Raw genomic sequence first — 8366 nt, forward strand, 5'->3', positions numbered from 1 at the left:
TTAGACAACATGTCTCAGGACCTACTCATTGTCGAAATCATACTCTAGATTTAATACTGTCACATGGACTTGATGTTGTTGGTGTAGAAATTATGCAGCTAAGCGATGATATCTCCGATCATTATTTAGTTTTGTGCAAAATTTATATAGCCAAAATTGTAAATTCTACCTCTTGTTACAAGTATGGTAGAACCATCACTTCTACCACAAAAGACTGCTTTTTAAGTTATCTTCCTGATGTATCCGAATTCCTTAGCATATCCAAAACCTCAGAACAACTTGATGCTGTAACAAAAACTATGGACTCTCTCTTTTCTAGAATTTTAAATACAGTTGCTCCTTTATGTTTAAGGAAGGCTAATGAAAACAGTCTGACACCATGATATAATGAGCACACTCGCACCCTAAAGAGAGCAGCCTGGAAAATGTAGCGCAGCTGGAGAAAAACAAAACTAGAGGTATTTTGTATTGCTTGGCGGGAAAGTAACCTATCCTACAGAAAAAGCATTAAAAACTGCTAGATCCGATTACTTTTCTTCTCTTTTAGAAGAAAACAAACATAACCCCAGGTATTTATTCAATACAGTGGCTAAATTAACTAAAAATAAAGCATCAACAGGTGTTGACATTTGTCAACATCACAGCAGTAATGACTTCATGAATTACTTTACTTCTAAAATCGATACTATTAGGGATAAAATTGTAACCATTCAGCCGTCAGCTAGAGTATCGCATCAGACAGTGCACTATAGATCCCCTGAGGAACAGTTCCACTCATTCTCTACTATAGGAGAGGAAGAATTGTATAAACTTGTTAAATCATCTAAACCAACAACATGTATGTTAGACCCTATTCCATCTAAGCTCCTAAAAGAGGTGCTTCCAGAAGTCATAGATCCTTTTCTGACTATTATTATTTCCTCATTGTCATTAGGATATGTCCCCAAAACTTTCAAACGGGCTGTTATTAAGCCTCTTATCAAAAAACCACAACTAGACCCCAAAGAACTAGTTATTTATAGACCAATCTCGAAGTCTATAAATACACGCTTTACATGTTACCCTCGGGAGATATCATCAGGAAACATGGTGTTAGCTTTCACTGTTATGCTTATGATACTCAGCTCTATATTTCTTCGCGGCCCAGTGAAACACAACAATTTGAAAAACTAATGGAATGCATAGTCGATATAAAAACTGGATGACGAGAAATTTCTTGCTGCTAAATTCTGAAAAAAACAGAGGTGCTAATTATAGGACCTAAAAACTCTGCATGTAATAACCTAGAACGCTGTCTTAAACGCTGTGAACGCTGTGTAAAACTTGATTGCTGCTCAGTCAATTCTTCGTCATCAGTTAGGAACCTAGGTGTGCTATTTGATAGCAATCTTTCCTTAGAAAGCCACGTTTCTAGCATTTGTAAAACTGCATTTTTTCATCTTAAAAGTATATCTAAATTAAGGCCTATGCTCTCAATGTCAAATGCAGAAATGTTAATCCATGCATTTATGACCTCAAGGTTAGGTTATTGTAATGCTTTATTGGGTGGTTGTTCTGCACGCTTAGTAAACAAACTACAGCTAGTCCAAAATGCAGCAGCAAGAGTTCTTACTAGAACCAGGAAGTATGACCATATTAGCCCGGTCCTGTCAACACTGCACTGGCTCCCTATCAAACACCGTATAGATTTAAAAACATTGCTTATTACTTATAAAGCCATGAATGGTTTAGCACCTCAATATTTGAGTGAGCTCCTGTTACATTATAATCCTCCACGTCTGCTGTGTTCACAAAACTCTGGCAATTTGGTAATACCTAGAATATCAAAATCAACTGCGGGCGGCAGATCATTTTGCTATTTGGCGCCTAAACTCTGGAATAACCTACCTAACATTGTTCGGGAGGCAGACACACTCTTGCAGTTTAAATCTAGATTAAAGACCCATCTCTTTAACCTGGCTTACACATAACACACTAATGTGTTTCTAATATCCAAATCTGTTAAAGGATTTTTAGGCTGCATTAATTAGGTAAACCGGAACGGGGAACACTTCCCATAACACCCGATGTACTTGTTACATCATTAGAAGAATGGCATCTACGCTAATATTAGTCTGTTTCTCTCTTATTCCGAGGTCACCGTAGCCACCAGATCCAGTATGTATCCAGATCAGAGGGTCACTGCAGTCATCCTGGATCCAATATGTATCCAGAACAGATGGTGGATCAGCAACTAGAGAGGACCTCTACAGCCTTGAAAGACAGCGGAGACCAGGACAACTAGAGCCCCAGATACAGATCCCCTGTAAAAAACCTTGTCTCAGACGACCACCGGGAAAACCAGAGGAAACAGATGATTCTTCTGCACAATCTGACTTTGATGCAGCATGGAATTGAACTGCTGGTTTCGTCCGGTCAGAGGAGAACTGACCCCCGACTGAGCCTGGTTTCTCCCAAGGTTTTTTCTCCTTTCTGTCACCGATGGAGTTTTGGTTCCTTGCCGCTGTCGCCTCTGGCTTGCTTAGTTGGGGACACTTTCATTTACAGCGATATTGTTGACTTGATTGCAAATGATTGCACAGACACTATTTAAATTGAACTGATGACATCACTGAATTCAATGATGCACTGCCTTAGCTGTCATTCTGATTTATTGACACAATATTTTCCTAATGAATGTTGTTCAGTTGCTTTGACGCAATGTATTTTGTTTAAAGCGCTATATAAATAAAGGTGACTTGACTTGACTTGACCAGTATCTACAGCTCATTAGTTCACCAGAGAAATGAAGTCTAAAGAGGAGCATATGACAAGCCACATTGATGTAACACTGGGAATATTTAAAGGTAAAATGACTTGCCATACATTATATTTTACTAAACCTGTTAGACTTAAAGCAGCACTATGTATCTTTTTCTATGTACAAAATTTGCTAAATGTATATAATGGGCGAGTACACCATGAATTCATCTTCAAATGTCTTTTGACAAATGTCATTTGTCTTATCACTATGTAACACTTATAATAAGTGTTTATATTTGGACTACTGTAGCCTGACTGGGTCGTCACCACTGCGGAATAACACATACCTGCATGAATCGCAATAGACGTTTAATAGAGAAGTATCTCCAGCTAGAATGTTCTTCCACATGATGCGTGCAGTTCTGTTTATTAACCGCTAGAGCGACAAGAATTGCGTTGAGCTGCTTTAATTATTTAATATAAGTTTAAATTAATCTGTTATGAAAAGTGCTAAAAAACAGCCAGTGTGTAATTGAATATATTTTAACAAATAGCATAGAAATTGTATTATTTATAAGTTAATTTAAAAACTGCACTATGTGCAATTTACATGTTTGCACACAATTTTTTTTTTAATTGAGTGTTACTATTCAAAAATAAAGAGTAGGCAAATTTAAGCTTGGGTTAAGTCATTAAGCCTAGTTGTAATATAAAAGGGCTCCCCATAGTGTTAAGTAGGGGTGTAAATCGGATGGTTCGTCACGATACGATACAATATCGATTCTCATACCCAGCGATACGATATTTGCCAACACCTCAGAAATTTCTACGATATGATTGTGATTCGATTTGATACAGAGGTATATCGATTAATATATTGATATTTTGATATTATACATCTACATTTTTATTAACTCCCAAATGCAACCAAAATATATAACATGAACATTTATCTGAAATTTTCACATTGTGTACCTCGATTGGGAGAGTCACAACAACAAAAAATAAGCCTACACAATTTTTTTATCTTTTATATAATAAAGAAAATAAACAATTGGAACTACAATTCTGGTTGCTACTACTTGTACTATGGGCTCAGTGCAAAAAATCTTTTCTACAGGTAACCAAATTATAAGCAATAGCAGGAAATAAATAAAATACAACAAATACACAAGTTTAATAAACTTTAAAACAGTTAAATAAACTGCCTATCAGGTTTTTTCATCTCAGTCTAAAATCAATTTAAAGGTAAGCTACAGAAATGTAATAATCAAATGTAAATAAGTGCATAGTCTTCACTGTTTAAAACTAACTAAATATATATGAATCATTTTTGATGTTACAAAGGTTATTTTTTCAGAAGCAGTGAGCACTTGTATTTTTCTTTGACAGTATTAGATTTATTATTAGTTTGCTTTCACTTTAAGAACCAAGCACAGATTTAATATACACATGCTTTTAATTTCTGAATTGTTAATGTTAAGACATGCCTAACCGACTGTGTTAACTAGGATATTCCCCAAAATGCGCATTTTGATGTAATTATGTATTTATTGATCCATGCACAAAAAAGCAGAAGATAGCTCAATTTACATGTCACATTTTGATTGTTTAATTATGTTGATTACTTTCTTGTTTAGTCATTAGTCCTTGTATAGATAGCCCTCATGTTTTCATTATGCCTTGTCTAGCTTTGATGTTATGTATCTTGTTGTTTGGTCCATGTCCATTTCAAGCACTCTTCTTTTTTTGTTAACTTTGTTCTTGTATAAATTAACTGCACATGGGTCCGTTAAACTGCTCTCCAGTAGACAATGTCATGATCAAACAGTTTATTTGAAGAAAGTTTTTAACGTGATCTGACTTAGTTTGTTTTTCAGTGCTCTCTCCTTCTGTGACTTTCTTTCCATTAGTGATTATAATTGTGATGGTTGGCAGTGTTGGTGCATTAGCTGTTCTCCTTCCTGCTCTTATTATTCAGGTGATTTGGAACAAAAGAGCTGGTGAGAGTTTTCATAATTCTTTTTGTTAACAACTGTTTATTTAAATTTTCTTCTGGGAAAAGTAGTATTACACAATTACACACTGTGCAAATTTAGAACCCATCCCAACCCGTCCCACCCCCTGGTATACTTCAAAATAAAGAAAATAAATAAATAAATAGATAATAATAAAAAGAAATTAAGTAATATTAATGCATAAGAATAAAATATTTTTTTACAAAGATTTTAGAAAAGATGACACAACATTAAAAACTGAAAGACATAAATTTACATTACATTAGATCCATGGGTACAAGTATTTGAGAGTTCCATCAAGATAATGTCCAACAAATACACAGTCCAGGTTCATCTGTCCATTGACGAACAACATTTTTGTTGCTGTGAGAGCAGCTTACAGTAAACATCTTTGTTTGATGGACAAGATAAGGTCCCAAGAGTCATTCATGAAAAAAATGGTGTGGAGTCAAACATATCCCAGTATCCAAAAAATAAAATAGGTCCTGTGAGAGCTGAGTCCAAAATGGTGCGAGAGAGGGGCACTCACCAAAATAATGAAAAAACGTTCCTAAACGTCCTTGTGCACAGAGATTGCCCTTTCACGAGTTCACAGTTACACGTAAATTAGCTGAAGTATGTATAATGCATATTTGGTGTGCTGTCCGGGAAAGGGCTCCGAGCTCAAGAAGTACAGTAGAGAACCCCCCCCCCCCCCCCCCCCGTATATAAAAGTGTAAAATTAACTCTAAGTGGAGGAGATGGGGTGGAAAGGGGGATGCTGATAAACCATCAATGGAGACAGGTAAGTCAGCTGTATTTATACCCTAGTGTTGATTATCTTAAGATGTATTATAAGTGGTCTCCACCTGTTCTAATTAGGCTAAGGCTTAGTATCTGACGTGCTTTTCCCGAACCTTGTTAATGAAATTTCAGTTCACGAGTTCACACTTACATACAATTAGCTTAAGTATTTATAATGCTTCTTTGGCGTGCTGTCTGGGGAAGGGCTCCGAGCTTGGGAGTGGCCCGAACCTAAAGGACCCCCCAAAAAAACAATAGCGGAAAGGACAGCCACCAGACTAAGGCTCCCGGGACTTTTGAGAAATGGAGCTTGTAGCCTAGAATTTTTCTTTCTAAATTATGTGAAGACACTTTCTGTTAGTAAAAGTCATGTGTGAGTAGGCGTCAACTATCATGAATATCATTGTGATTTACAACTGAGGACAAAATAAATCTATACAATTTTATCTTTGTAGTTTATTTAGAATATATTTAATTATCCCACAACATAATTTAATATCCACTTGGGAGTGCAGTTAAACAGTTTATTAGGAACAATCAAAGCTGACTTTTAAACTGAATTTTTTGCATCATTACTCCAGTCACACAATCCTTCAGAAATACTTTTAACAATCTGATTTTCTACAAATAAAATTAATTTTATATTATATTATATTATATTATATTATATTATATTATATTATATTATATTATATTATATTATATTATATTATATTATATTATATTATATTATTAATGTTGAAAAGAGCTGAGAATATTTTTTTCAGGTTTTTTATGGGGGATAAATTGAAAGAACAGCATTGTTTGTAACATTTGTTACAGTTACATTTATTTGTAACATTTATATTATTTACATCAAGCTTTTGAATGGTATAGTAGTGTATATTGTTATTGAAACTTCATAATATTTCACTTGATTATACATTTAATCAGGATTTATAGTTTGGTAAAAGTTTTTGGAAAAAGTCTAACTAGTAAAATGTCTACACGTTATGTGAAAACTAATACAAATATTTAAATGAATTAAAAAAAGACTTACTCATGTTTATGATCTCTGCTGAATAAAGTGCTTCATTCTTTTTTGCTGAGGAAATCCAAATCTCAAATCCTCAACCACATCACATCTTGTTGGGTTGAATTATGTCCTCATTGCGAAGCAGTAAAAATAAACTTGAAGAACAGTCTTGCTGCTTTGTTTTCTGTTGTATAGGCGTATTCAAGCCGCGCGCTTCAGTTTGAAACAAAAACGCGTTCGGCGCGTGCGCGTGGTCGCATTAGAGGATGATGGAGGGAGACGTGAAAAACTGACATCGCGTTGTTTTCATATGGATTACTTTATCACAGAATATTTGTTTTCGGCAGACCTTGTTTAGTTTAAAGGTAGACATGTCAGGCTTTCTATAGATATGTCTCATGTCTCTTAGTTGAGTATTCACTGAGTTACAGTTCATTTTAATGACACAATTCTCAATGAAGATTAGCGCAGACCAAGGCTGCAGACGGCACTCCTTGTTTGTTATCTTTATTTTATAAGTGCACAAAGTTTTGTTGTTATTATGTCTGTATACAAAAAAGTAGACACTTTACAGATTTGATTGATGTATTGCTCTTATCTGTATGATCAAAACTGAAACTGTAATTTAAGTTCTTTTCAGGGTTATCAGGAGCAAATGCCTCATTAAACGTATACACGTTAATCGACTCCAGAGGGTTAAGACTCAGGACGACGGAGGTGTAGGTCCTCTCAGTTGAGCAGATAAACTGGCTTTGGGCAGCCGACAAAGAGGACTCTTGCGACATCCGACGGGAGATCAATACTCATGGCATCAGATGGATAAGACCTGTTTGTGGGTGGCAAGAAAAGAAAACCCAACCGGGAGCACTCTCGCCGACATCTGACGGGAGCTCAATACTCACTGCATCAGACAGGAAAGCCTCGCCGGCCGGGGAGCGAGCAAAGGAAAACCCGACTGCGCGGGATCTCAGAGCATCCGATGGAAGATCAGGACTCAGGACATCGAATGGGTAAGCCTTACCAGGCAGGGGGAAAAGATTTGGACAGCATTTGACGGGAGGTAGAGACTCTTGTCGTGGTACAGCTAAGCATCATCACCCGTCAAACAGGAACGAAAAGTTAGGTGGCCGTGAGACTCTCGCCGAGGTCCGATGGGAGCTCAATACTCACAGCATCGGACAGGTAAGCCTTGTTGACCATAGGATGAACAGATGGTAACTCCATACTCACGGCACGAATGAGTAAGCTTCATTGGTAGTCGGATGGAAAGGCCAAGATTGCTTGACCGGGAGGGCTCCTGCAGCATTCGACCGGAGTTCAATACTCACTGCACAGATGGAGAAGCAACATTGTTAGTTGAAAAAAAAACATTAATTAGACCAGGAAAGCTCTTGCAGCATCTGACGGGAGTTTAATACTCGCGGCATCAGACGGGTAAGCTTTGCTGGTAGTTGAACAGAAAAGGCAAAGTTTGCTCGACCGGGAGCACTCTTGCAGCGTCTGACAGGGAGTTCAATACTAAGAACAATTTGGTTGTCTAAAACGGTAGACACTATGAGGATTACTTGCGTAACTGTTTAACAAATCCAATGAGCTGCTTCCGATAATATGTCAGAAAATCTTTGCATTAGTAAGTTAAGCATAAAAAAAAATCAAATTTCCTGTGCCATTGTACCCCAAATGAGTGCCATGAATCTGGATCCATGAGTTTTGGGCGATATGGTCATCTGTCAAATCGTCATATCATCAGCCCGTGAGATTGACGATACATAATATTATCATGCATGGGTAGAGCAAAAGAGAGAATC

Source organism: Carassius carassius, chromosome 9 (genome assembly GCF_963082965.1).
Source record: "Carassius carassius chromosome 9, fCarCar2.1, whole genome shotgun sequence".
Taxonomy (NCBI): Eukaryota; Metazoa; Chordata; class Actinopteri; order Cypriniformes; family Cyprinidae; genus Carassius; species Carassius carassius.